Source organism: Notamacropus eugenii, chromosome 2 (genome assembly GCF_028372415.1).
Source record: "Notamacropus eugenii isolate mMacEug1 chromosome 2, mMacEug1.pri_v2, whole genome shotgun sequence".
Taxonomy (NCBI): domain Eukaryota; kingdom Metazoa; phylum Chordata; class Mammalia; order Diprotodontia; family Macropodidae; genus Notamacropus; species Notamacropus eugenii.
The window spans coordinates 249872301-249885986 of NC_092873.1; the positions used below are offsets into that span (position 1 = coordinate 249872301).

A 13686-nucleotide genomic window follows, 5' to 3' on the forward strand; every position below is an offset into this window, starting at 1 on the left:
GTTCATCTTCCTGAGTTCAAATTCAGCCTCACACACTTACTAGGTGTGTGACGCTGGGGGAAATCACTTACCCCTATTTGCCTCAGTTCATCTGTAAAATGAACTGGAGAAGGAAATGGCAAACCCCTCCAGGAGCTTTGCAAGAAAACCCTAAATGGGGTCACAAAGAGTCAGACACTACTGAAAAGACTGCACAATAAACACTTCCCTGGGTTGCTGTGAGGATAAAATATATTAGTATTTGAAAGTTCTTTGTAAACCTTAAAGTGCTTTATAAATACTAGCTAGCTATTAGCATCCTGGGACTTAGAGTCATTAGAAACTGAGTTCAAATCTTACTTCAGATACTAACTGGACACCTTAATTAAATCACTTAATCTCTCTCAGGCTTGGCTTCCTCATCTATAAAATGGAGATAATAATAGTCCAAGTACTGTTGTGAGAGAGATCAAATGAGGTAACAAAGGTAAAATACCTTACAAACCTTAAAATGTTATACAGCTTAGGTATTATTACTTGGGAAGTCGATTTCTGAACAAAGTGAAACAATTGTTATGCTTATTCTTCTTAAATTTTATCTTATTAGATTAGTCTCTATTATTGTACATATTTTAGATCCCAATCCTGATATCCATTGTATTAGCTGTCCTTCCCAATTTCATCTTATCTGAAATTGACATTAGTGTATATGACCCTCATCCAAAGTCATTGATAAAAATATTGAACAGCAGAGAGCAAAGGACAAATCCCTAGGCTCCCCAGTAGTGATCTCAGTATAAGATAACATCAAGTCATTTAGGTCTAATTTGAAAGTCACCTAACTCCAGAATCATCTTTCTCACATCTTTCCTTCTGTCTTCAAGGATACCATGAAAGACTTAGATGTATACTTTGCTGAAATCTGTAAACTTTATCTATAGAATTTCCCCTTTTTACAAGCAAGATTAGTGGTGAAAGAAAGGAAGAAGAAAGGAAAGGAAGAAAGAAAGAAAGAAAGAAAGAAAGAAAGAAAGAAAGAAAGAAAGAAAGAAAGAAAGAAAGAAAGAAAGAAAGAAAGAAAGAAAGAAAGAAAGAAAGAAAGAAAGGAAGAAAGACAGGAAGGAAGGAAGGAAGGAAGGAAGGAAGGAAGGAAGGAAGGAAGGAAGAAGGAAGGAAGGAAGGGAAAAAAGAAAGAAAGGAAAGAAGGAAGGGAAAAGAGAAAGAAAGGAAGGAAGGAAGGAAAGAAGGAAAGAAAGAAGGAAAGAAAGAGAGAAATAGGGAAAGGAAGGAAGGAAGAAGGGAGGGAGGGTTTCTTTGATCTTTCTCTTAGTTCTAACAAACAAAATTGGCTTCTTCTTGTCCTTAGGATTAACCACCAACTTTAGCAGAGTTTCATCTTCATTACCCTCACAATATTCATTTTCCATTCTCTGACCTTAATTCTATAATGTATACATGTTTTCTTAAAATCAAAGTTGGTCAATCAGTAAAACCACAACAAATATTTATTAAACATAAAGACAAAAATGAAACAGTCCCAACCCCAGCAAACCTTATACCTGCTGAGGAGGATACAATAAGTAGACAAAGAAGTATAGTAGAAGGTAAATTGAGGCAGTAGAAAAGACTACCAAGTGGAAGGATCAAGTAAGGCTTTCACAGACATGACCTGAGCCTGGAAGGAAGACCAGAATTCTTAAAGGCAGAGATAAGAATAGAAACCATTCTAGGTATAGAACTTGGGACTCCTTCATATGTGGATTTTCAAAATGTCATCTCAGATTCAAAACATGTTGTAGGTTTGAGCATCCAGTAAAATCTATAAGTCAGTAACCTCCATCAATGTGTTTCTTTTACTAGTCAACCAGAGGATACATTGATTCACAGCCAGATGCTACTCAATAGTCATACTTCTTCATATTAAAGGAAGTATATTCTCCCACAAATAACCTCATAATTAGCAGAACACAGTTTTACTTTCCAGTAATACTCATAGATGGGCACATGCGTATGGCACATACATAACCGGGATACATACATAAGCAGTAAAACTCACGTCTCTGTTGCTGCTACTTGCTCCTCCCTCCCCCAGCCCCAGCTCATACATTCCACTGCTCTAGTTTCTCCACTGGGGACCTCCATCGCTGCTGCTTCCTACTGGGTATCTCTCCCGAACTGATTTTTTTGATTCTCAACAAAGGATCAGCTACTATGAGGCCTCTTCACCCAGAGAAGGAGGAGATCTATCTGCTTTTGTAACTCCCTCATATATGGATCCTGAAAATGACAACACTTGTTCAAAGCATGTTGTGCAATGCATGCTTATAACTCAAGGGCTATTGAGCTATTTTGTGATTTTGGATCCATCACCCCTACCCAATTAGTAAGTAGAGAAGAAACTCTTAGGTATTTGTCTTTTGAATGCTGCTGCTGTGTGAGTTCTCTCACTCTAACCTCTTATCTGAGTAATGGTCTGAAATTCCTTTTATTTTTTAATGTACCCTTAGGTTACTATGCCTGGGTCTCCTTCAAATCTTTTCAGGTACTGCATCTACAGAAACTGTAGAGTTAAGTGTAGCTGAAATGGAGACTCCCATGAGGCATCCGCTTCAATGCCAAGGAAATCAGCTGGGGAAGAAGGCTAAAAGGGGCCAGATGGAACCAGTGTAGTTGGCAACCTTTGCCCTACTTTCCCCAACATCCAAAAGCACTGTTCCATGTACTGGTTAGGCAGTAGAGATATCTTCTTGCAAAGATATGGAGGAAGGAAATGGAACATCATGTTTCGAGAAGGGTCCATTATCCATTTTAGCTGGAATATAATATTCATAAAGAAGAATAATATGAAATAAGGCTGGAAAGTTAGATAGAAGCCAGAGTGTGGAGGGTTTGAGATACTAATTTTCTGTTTTATCCAAAAGTCAATGTGAAAGTGTTTAAAGTTTGGGAAGAAATGAGTACCATGATTAGATCTTGATCTTAGAAATATCATCTTGCCATCCATGTGTAAAAGGTGAATCATCAGTTGATAGATTTGAAGCCTTAAGGCACCTCTGAGATCTTTTACTCTGACCCCCTTTTTATAGATGAGGAAAATGTATTCCAGAAAATTTTCAATCACTTGCCCAAGGTCAAATCAATAGTAACAAAACTAGAATCTGAACTGAGATCTTTTGATTCCAGATTTGGAACTTAGTTCACTGTGAGTCTTAGAATGGAGAAAGAGTGGAAGCAGAGAAATCAGTTAAGAGAATCAAAAGAAACTGCCTTGTTCTCTGAAAAAAATTCTAAAAGAATTCCTAAAATACTTTGAGTAATGGCAAATGTCTGAATAAGCAGCTAAGTATCACAGTGGATAGAGTGTCAGACTTGGAGTTGGGAAGACCTGAGTTCAAATCCTACCTCAGATACTTACGAGGTGTGACCTTGGGAAAGTCACTTAACTTTTGTGATTCACAAAATGGGGATAACTGTAGCACCTACCTCACCAGGTTATTGTAAGAATTAAAGAAAATGACATATGTAAAAGCATTTTCCAAACCCTGAAGGGTTATATAGATGATAGTAATTACTTTTATTGTAAGTTCTTACCCTCTCAAGGTAACTACTTTAAAAGATACACTTTATCTATCTATCTATCTATCTATCTATCTATCTATCTATCATCTATCTATGTTCTGAAATGTTTATTGAATGGTATGACATAGTAAGGGCACTGAATATGGAATCAGAGGACCTAGAATTGAATCCTAGTTCTATTTATGACCCATGTGGCCTTGGACTAAACATGTCCCTTCTTTAAGTCCCATATTCTTCATCTACAAAGAAAAAAGTCAGATCTGGAGATTAAATTGGGCTAGTTGACTCTGAAGTCTCCTTTTGTTTTAGAATTCTGGCCACAATCTTGTGAAGCTGAATCCTTTCTGATATGATCCAATTATTACCCTAATTAATAATTACACTATTATTTCCTCTTTATGTGTATATTTAAGTGATTACACTGTCTATTGTCCCCATCCACAAACATTCACACAAATTTATCTCAAGAAGATCCTAAAAGGTTAAGGAGAAAACATGCACAAGGGTACTTAGAATACGATTTTCTAACTCCCCAAACTTTGTTTTTCAAAGCAAATTTCTTCCAACAAAGTAAAGCTGCTAGTCCTTAGTCAGTATGCCAAGTTTGAAGTCTAAAAACAAAGCTACCTTTAAGTTATCTAAACAAAAAAGAGAGATTATTTTTTTTAAATCTCCAAAGGACAGAAGAACTTTTTTTGTGTTCAAATGCAACCAAAAATAATTTAGGTAAACCATTCCCATGCATACTCCTTAGAGAGTGAGACTAGGCACCAAAAAAAAGGTGAAATCTGAAAGTTGTCATTTTGACCTATATAAAAAATATATTTTTAAAAAAGGAAAGTTAGAGATGTCTTCTTGAAGAGTTTAAATGTGTTTAAAATCAACCATAAGTACCTGGTGTTAATTGTGCTTTCAAAATGAATTGTTCATAATTTCTTGTTAAATGTCACTTTGGGATCCATAAGATAATCATAGGGGGAATCACTCATGTGTCCATGAGACATAAGTCACTAAGTCTTTAACCCATTTCCATGTGAAAATGCATTATTCTGATGCTTTTAGCACTTTGCATTTCCCATGGTATAATCTGGGGCCACCTCTTTCATCTCCCTTCAAAGAGTCCCAAGTGTATTATTTCCTAATACCTATATGCAATTATCAGTGTTATTGTAATAATCAATTGCAATTTAGTGATAGGATTTGCCTTGGTTGCATTTAAATCATAATAAAGCTCAGTGAAGAGAAAATTAGAAAGAAGAAGAAAAAATAACAGTCAGAAGATTAACAAAACACTCAAACAAAGGGGGGCTTTTTAATTTTCATGACATGATAAAGTGATAGCCCTTTGAATAGACAATTAGGCTCATAAACCTGATACACCAAGGGTTTAATTCACAAACACACACACTGCGACTAATACATTTCCAGAGCAACTATATGCTTAACAGGATTAGAATACAGCAAATCTTTCATTATTAATGGAAAACTACAGGGCTTAGCTAGTCATCCCACGATAAGACCAGTGTTCATAACCCATAATGTGGTACAATGTGGAGGGCTTAATTTGTTCATATCTTGCTCCTGAGTGGTGACCTGTTCCCTTTGGTAGGGCAGAACATCTTCACTGGGGAGTTTGTTACACCACCTTATGTCCCTTCTACAATGGATACAGCTCAGATTTGTCTAATCTGGACAATCACTCTACCAGAGTCAGGGTGAGCTCAGATCTAATTTATACACAAAGACATGCCCCACTTTTAGGGAGCCAGCATATTCTAACCTGAAATTTCATCACTGTGGGAGTTCCCAAAAAGGAAAAGCCCTTTATCAATGCACATGAGTGGTTTTTATGCCATTTAAAGTCTTAGAAAATTGCTTGGGGCACTTCAAGTTTGAGGGGCTTACCCAAGGTCACAGTCAGCATGTCAGAGGCAAGGCTGTGCCTTGTTTCAAGGCCACCATGCCACTCTGAATTTCTACAGATGCTATTATCAGTATAGATGAAAGAAATACATAGCTTATGTGCCAGGTATGGATGTCATTTTATGAAGGGCTGAAACAAAGTACCTGTGTGCTGTAATATATGGGATGCCAGAAGGACAAAAACGTCTCCTCCGCTGGCCCTCTCGGATACCTAAAGTTCCTATATTAAATTGTACCCTTAGAAGTCCAGTTCAAAAGCTTTCTCTGACACTTTTTCCCCCCTCCCCATCTCTGACCCTCTCCCCCTAGTGGAAGTGATTTCTCCCAACTCTGAGCTTTCACGATGCCTATAATCTTTTTTATATTATGCTCATTTATGTACATATATACATGTCATCTCCTCCACTTAGCAAAGAGCCTGGCATATAGTAGGTGCCAAATTAATGCTAGTTGACTGACTGACCTAACAGATCACAAGTTCCTTGAGAGCAAGGTGAATATATGTGTATGGGTGTGTATGTGTATATGTGTGTGTGGTTATATGTCTACACATATAAATAGGGGGCATCCTGCCTGGACCCCAACAGTGTAACCCCTCACCTGGTGGTGTGATCCTGCCTGTTCTTCCTCCTCTCTCTCCTCCTCCTCCCTCTTTTTCTCCCTTTTTCCTCTTTCTCCTCCCTCTTCTTTTCCTTTTCCTCTTCCTCCTCCTCCTTCTTCTTCTTTTTCTTTTTCTTCTTCTATGACATCTTCTACTTCTCCTTTCTCTTCTCTGTCTCTCTCTGCATGTCTGTCTCTGTCTCTCTGTCTCTTTCTGTCTGTCTGTCTGTCTGTCTCTCTCTCTCTCTCTCTCTCTCTCTCTCTCTCTCTCTCTCTCTCTCTCTCTCCCTCTCTATCTCAACTGGCAGATTTGGGTTCCCAAAGATGGACCACCACCACACACAACTACACTCAAATTCTCTCAGGGTCCTAGGGGGAACCCTTGCTGTGGGGAAAATACACTCCCCATACTCACTTGAGCATCATAGCACTTGAGTCTCAATTGGTGAAGTTTCATTTGCCCAAACTAGCTACTCACCATGATAATGATACTATAAGATCTTAAACTTAACAATCTACTTAACAATAAAAGTAATAATAATAAATACATCACAAATACTCAACATAAGCAAATGTAGGAATCATCAGTATATCACAGTCCAGACATAAACCTGGGCCACTCTTCTCTACTAATTAACTCACTACCTGTGGAAAATAGTGGACAGATTTTACAGAACTCTGGCATGGAAACAGATGAATGAGGAAAACACCCATGTGAAGAGTAAGTCACAAGTCTGGACTACAGATTTTACTCTCATTGGTCCATTCAGGAACATCTGTGCCACATGAAACCAGTTTTCTGCTAACTGCTGTCCTTCTGGTCCTCGCTATTCTCCTGCTTGTAAATTCTCTTCTGTTCTCAAATTGTTGAAGCATTGACATTACCATTTAACTCACAGTAACCTTTAAAAGGACATTGAGAAAGTATTATGATATTGTATTAGCTAGCAGCTCTCTTTAATGCCAAAAAGCTCGGTAAGCTGGTGCTCTCTAGGTAAAGCATACAAATTCATTCAATTCGTTGCTCATGGGAAGAGGCAATGTGATATGGTAGAAAGAATGGTAAAATGGAATCCAGGAAGCTAGGATTGGACTACAAGCTCTATGAACTAACTTGTCACATGACCTTAGAAAATTACCTCATTTCTCAGGATGTCAGTATCCTCAGTGATAAAATGATGGGCATTACAATAGAGAATTATTCATTCCCCTTCTACATCTGAAAATCTAAGAAACTAATAGACCATTAAAAAGCAAGTCACCTTAGTGTATTTATTATCATCATTTCATTGATCATGTAACTACCGGATCACATGACAAACAAGATGAAGAACTAGAAATTTTCTCCAATCTTCATGACTTCTGAAACTTCTCCAAAATAGGAATTTTGTTCAAAAGATAAAACAGCTTCTGTTTTTTCCTCATTCTGGGATACAAAAATCTCCAGAAGGGTCCAACGAGCTAACAGCAGAAAAGGATAATCCCTAAACTCTAAGAGGCATTTACTCAGTACCACCTGCCCCCACTACCACACCTACAACCCTGGGGCTTCCAGCAGAACTAAAGTCTACTTCCCCTTGTGCCAAAGAAAACGAAAAGGCAGAAACTTGTTCTGGCTGGGTCAGCAGTGAAGCAGCATTCTGAGCTACAAAAGAACTCAGCCAGAAAAACTGAGGATCTGAAAGAACTGGAATACAATGTATATGTGTTTCTATGGCACTCCCCTAAGCCTGAAAGGAAGAACCCAGGAGTATCCAGTTGGGCACAACTTTGTCCCCATAAAAGTCACATGGAGCAGAGTCTGAAAGTGACGAACTACAAATTGCCCAGAATATGGGAAGAGATTGAGAGAGTTTTGAGGTCCATCTCCCAGGGAAACCACCCTCAAAGGGGAAGGAGTCAGAGAGCAAGTGATAGAGGAATCTAAAGTGGGGAGGGGGAGATTGAAACTACCAAAGATCTCAGGAGAGAGAAAACTCAATTAAATGCCTTGGACACAAGTAGATAAGGAAGATATTAGTAACAGAAGAGAATATAGGACACTCAATAACTAAAAGAGTACAGATATCTATGAATAAGTATTGCAAAGTAAAGGATAAATGCATCAACACCTAATGAGACAGGTGACCTTGTGGATTCCTAAGAGAGCATGGAAGTACATCAGGATATTCCTGAACGGTTTAAAAGAAAAAGAAAAATTGTGAAAGCATATTTTATGGCAGGCATAGGAAAAATAATTGGCAGAATATAAATACTTGAATCTTGGGTTGCAAACCTTACAAAAGAAGCAGGACACAATAATTAATTGGTAGTACAAATACAAAGAAGTGGAGGACAATCAAGAAGAAGAGAAGCAAAAAGCAATAACACTGAAAGAAAACAAGACCCTTCTGCAAATAAAATACATAGATCTCAAAGACAGTATGAATGTGGATGACCTACAGAATATTGTTGTCCCAGAAAAATATGACAAGTCAAAAAACTGGAACACAATTATGCAAGGAATAATACAACGAGAATGCTTTGAACATCTGAACACAGAAAACAAAATGCCAATCAAAAGAATCTACAGGGTATCACCATTAAAAATACCATAAGCCGCAAACTCAAAGACATAGTGGTTGAATTTAACAATCCTAAGGACAAACAAATTCTGCAAGCAACCAGAAATAATGCCTTTAAATTTAAAGGAAAGGAAATTCAAATAAAACCAAACTATTCTACATCCATCAGAAACTGCAGGATGGAACAGGATAATGCGCTCTGAAGAACAAAAAAGTTTAAGTGCTGCTCAAGGTGACATGCCTTGAAAACCTAAGCTTAATCGTTGATGAAAACAAGATGGACTTTCAATTTAAAAAGCAGGCATTCAAAGCTTTCTTAGAAAGAAAACCAGACTTGAACCTGAAATTATTTACTTTTCAAATTCCCCAGACAACAGAGGTACCGGAAAGGTAAACAAATACACAGCAAGCAAGGACAATAATGGCAAAGTAATGGTTGAGATTTCTTTCTAAAAGTACCCAAGGAGATAGAGGTAAAAGCAGAAGTAAAAAAAGAAGTGATGGTGGAGAAACTGACTGCTGTGACAGTAATATAATCATAACAGGAGATTTCAGTGTCCCTCTCTCAGTTCTGAATAAGTCTAACAGAAAGATAAACAAAAGGAAAATATAGAATTAAATAAACTGTTGGAGAAACTACATCTAAAAGACTTACAGTATTACTAGGTTTATAAACACAAACAATCACCACTCTCAAAGAGCTTACATTTTACTAGGGGAAGATATGCACATATATCAGTATATATAAAATAAATATATACTGAATAAATAAAAATAAATATAAGATCATTAGGAAGCGAGTTAGAGTGATGAAGAAAGGTTTAGAAGGTAGTGCCTGAATTGCATCTTGAAGGAAATGAGGGATTCTAGGAGGCTAAAGTAACAGGGGAAGATATTTCAGGCTTAAAGAATGGATGACTCAAGCAAAGACAGAGAGACAGGCTGGATAATCTAGGTGAGAGGTGATGAAGACTTGAACAAGGATGGTGACAGAGAGATAAGTGGGGATAAGTGGACAATGGATACGAGAAATGTTATGGAGGTAGAAATGGCAAGATTTAGCAATTAATTGGACGTGTGGGGTGAGGGGGAGTAAGGAGTTCAGAATAATACTGAGGTCCCAAATCTGAAAGACTAGAGAAATGACAGTACTATTGTCAGAAATGGGAAAATTAATAGGAGAGTGAAAGGATAGTTTCAAAAATGTCTGTTGTATACAGCAAGGTACACCTATAACGGAAATGTTCTGCCCCAGAGAACTTACCCATGATATGTGAGAACAAGTTCTTTAGTCTCTGAAAGACAGCCAGATCCCAAGTGAAACTTGGCAGTTCTTTCATACCTTCATAGCAAGCAACACTGTATAATTTATCAAGACAAGAAATACAGTAGGGTGCTCTCTTCCTGTTGTCTATCATTCTTCTGAAATATGCCCAGTAATGTTTTTTATGAGAAGGAAAATGTAGATGTTTACACTGGAACTTAAGCAAAATAGAGCTTATCACCCTAATGTATGATATCCAAAGGATTTATTTTCCTCATCTAGTAAAAATGGTAGTAGTAATCATAACAGCAGAAACAACAGAAAAGAAGCTTCCCATTACCTCTTTCCCATGTCACAAGAACACATTGATAAGTTGTGTACAACAACAGAATCACCCTCAATTCCTCATTCTCACTTAACCCACGTATCCAATTAGTTGCCAGATCTTGACATTTCTACTTCCCCATCTCTCAAATCCATCCCTTTATCTCCCTTCACCCAGCTACAACCATAGTTCAAGCCTTTATCATTTCTTGCCTTTGCTATTGCAATATCCTCGTAATTGGTTTCCTTGGCTCAAGTCTCTCTTGACTCCAATACATCTGCCAAAATGATTTCCCTTAAGTTCAGGTCTGACCATATTCCACCCCATACCACTTCAGAAATTTCGCTGGCTCCCTGTAACTTCTAGGATCATAGAAAAACTCATTTGTCTACCATTGAAACTCTTCACAACCTGACTCCAACTTACCTTTCCAAACTTATTTACACATTATTCCCCTTCACACACTCGATAATCCAGGCCCATTGGGTTTCTCACTGCTCCTCACACATGACATCATAGCATTCTATTTGCCAGCTACATGTCCTTCACTGGCTGTCCCCCATTCCAGGAATGCTCTCCCTCCTCACTTCTACTTCTTAGAGTCCCTGGTTGTCTTCAAGACATAGCTCAAGTGCTATATTCTTCAAGAAAGCTTTCCTCCTATTCTTCCCCTCTCCCACCCTCAACCCTCTGCTGCTAGTGCTTTCTTTCCCAACATTTCCTTATATAATCAACAAGCATTTATATGTACTAAGTACAAAGAAAAATAAATACACAATTCCTACCCACAAGGAGCTCATATTCTAATCAGGCAGACAACATACAAATAAATATGTACACAGAAGATATATATAAGGTAAATGAAAGATAAGTTGCTTTAGAAGAGGATCCATGAAATCATGATGTTGGGGTAAATGAGAAATAACTGTCAGAAGTTGGGAATAAGCAATGTGGGAGACCAGGATAGGCCTCCTGCAGAAAGTAAGATTTGAGCTGAATCTTGAAGGAAATCAGGAGGCAGGGCAAAGGAGGGAGAGCCCTCCAGGAAACAGCAGACAGCCAAGGAAAAGGTCCATTCAGGAGATGAAGTGCCATGTGCAAAGAATAGCAAAAAGGCTAAGGTCAGAGGAGTAGAGATCACAAAATGGGGAATAAAGTGTAAAAAGAATGGAAAGGTTATAAAGGACTTTAAAGGCCAATCAGAGCATTTTATATTTGCTCTTGAAAGTATAAGGGAGTCACTGAGGTTTTTTGAGTAAGAAGGTCACAGGATCAGACTTATACTTTTGAAAGATCACTTTGACAGTTCAATAGAGGAGGAACTAGATGTGAAACAGAGAGATCAGTCAGCAGACTATTGCAGTAGTCTAGGTAAAGAATAAGTGACTTGCCCAAAGTCACACAGACAATACATATCAGAGACAAGACTGAACTCCAGTCCTCTGACTCCAGAACCAGGGTTCTTTGATATGCCCATTTCTGTGTTTCTTTCATCAATCAGAGCTGGGAATGGAGAGTACCAAGTAGAGAAATATGAAGGACCCTGTAAACCAGAAATATGTGCCAGCTGAATGAATTGTTGTGCACTGAAAATTACTTTTGGGAACCAAAAAATACTTCCTGAAAAAGAATCTGACTGGTGTTCCTGCAGAAGCAACTTACTGAAGGCTCAGAAACAATCACTACCTCTTTACTGTAGAGCAATGGAAAGAAAAGTGTCCTAGGAATTAAGCCACCAGGGCTCTGGTCCTGGCTCTCCCATTACTTTTACCGCATCCATTACCAAACCGAGCCTCAGTTTTTTCACCTGTGAAATGAGGTTCCTACTAGTTCTGATGTGCTCCTTCTTCCTTACTACCTGACACTGTTTAATCACAAGGCCACAGAGAGTTGAAGTCATTGGTGAAATAGGGGGCACTGATTTGGAAGAAATAAAGGAAACAAGCATTTGTTAAGTGCTTACTGTGTGCCAGGACCTGTGCTTATCACCTTACAGAGGCTATCTCATTTGAGGCTCATAATAACCCCAAGAGGTAGGTTCTATAATTATCTCCTTTTGTAATTGAGGAAACTGAGGCAGATTAAGGGTCTTGGCCAGGATTGCATAGCTAGTAAGTATCTGAAGCTGGATTTAAACTCAGGTCTTCCTGACTCCAGGCCTAGTACACTACCTACAGGGTAACCTTGCTGCTTATTTGTAATAGAATATCTCATAGTAAATTTAGTAAAATGACTGAATGACTGACTGGCCTTCCCTGGGACAGTGTGATAGGCTGAGAGTGCCAGCCTCAGCGTCAGGATGACCTGTCTTCACACATGGACTGAAGCGTCCTGGTCAAGTCACTTAACCTCTTTTTGCCTCAGGTAACTCTCAAATATTGTGCAGCCGCTGTTGGTATACATTGATAGAAGAAATTCCCTATACTAATTAAATCACGTCTGGGGGTTACAAAATGATTTTTCCTAGGGAAGTGTGTGGCCCAGAGCCAAACTAAGAGGATATAAAGACGTAAATATAAGGAAAATAACACTGGGTGGTCACCTAAATAAATGGGTCTGTTCCCATACACATCTAGTATTCCCCAACCTTTAGAGACAATCAAAAAAAAAAAAAATAGACCACTTTCATAGATGTGTACGTAGGCCTTCTTCACACATAACCATACCTGATCTTTCTGGTCCAAATAATGGTACCTTCCATTGAATCTTAGCCTCTTAAGAATTGGAAGCAACTCTTAATCAAAAGCCATGATACAAAAGGTCAAGGCCGAGTTGTAAGCACTAGTTCTTACTGGCCCAGAAAGCCCATTGTCTGCTCTTGCTGTCCTTTAGAGTTGAGTGGCTTATAGCACAGGAGGGGCATGACTAGGAGAAGCAGATGGCAAGTCATACAGTTGCTGCCCAAGCCTGTGAATTCCCTACATTCACCCCTCTTGAGCGAAGGGGAAAATAAGGCGTTTCCATGGTGCTGATGGAATTGTAACATCTGAAGCACCCAACCATGTACCTAGAGGGATGAGAGAATTTCAGATCCATAGCTTTAAAAGAGAAGTGAGCCTAGGTTGTATATGTATCACCAGTAGCATCATAGACACACCTTTCCAGGAATTGGCTGCCCACCCTGGAATGAGCAGCTTAGTAAAGCGCATGGAAGACTGTGGGACTTGAAATCGGCAAGACCCGGGTTCAAATTCCACCTGAGAAATATTGGCTGGGCAAGTCATCTAAACTCTCACAGACTCGGTTTCATCATGTGTAAAATATAACTATTAACATCTACAGCACATACCACCCCAGTGACTCCCTACCACCTCCCTACCTACAAAATCCCACTTGGCATTCAAAGCCCTTTATGGTCAGCCCTGCTCCCTTTCCTTCCAGTGTTCTTGTACCATATGCCTTGCCAGTGCCACTGACCTCTTTTCTGTCCCACAAACGAGAGAGTCCATCTT

General features: G+C 38.7%; 1 long non-coding RNA gene across 1 annotated transcript in view; it reads right to left on the bottom strand.

The window, feature by feature from the left end:
- The window catches only part of LOC140523860 (uncharacterized), a 45950-nt gene extending 32785 nt beyond the window's left edge, over nt 1–13165 (bottom strand). Inside the window, exon 1 of the long non-coding RNA XR_011973494.1 lies at nt 12901–13165. This is a non-coding gene — a long non-coding RNA (uncharacterized lncRNA). The remainder of the gene's footprint in view (nt 1–12900) is intronic.
- Between the last annotated feature and the right edge of the window lie 521 nt (nt 13166–13686).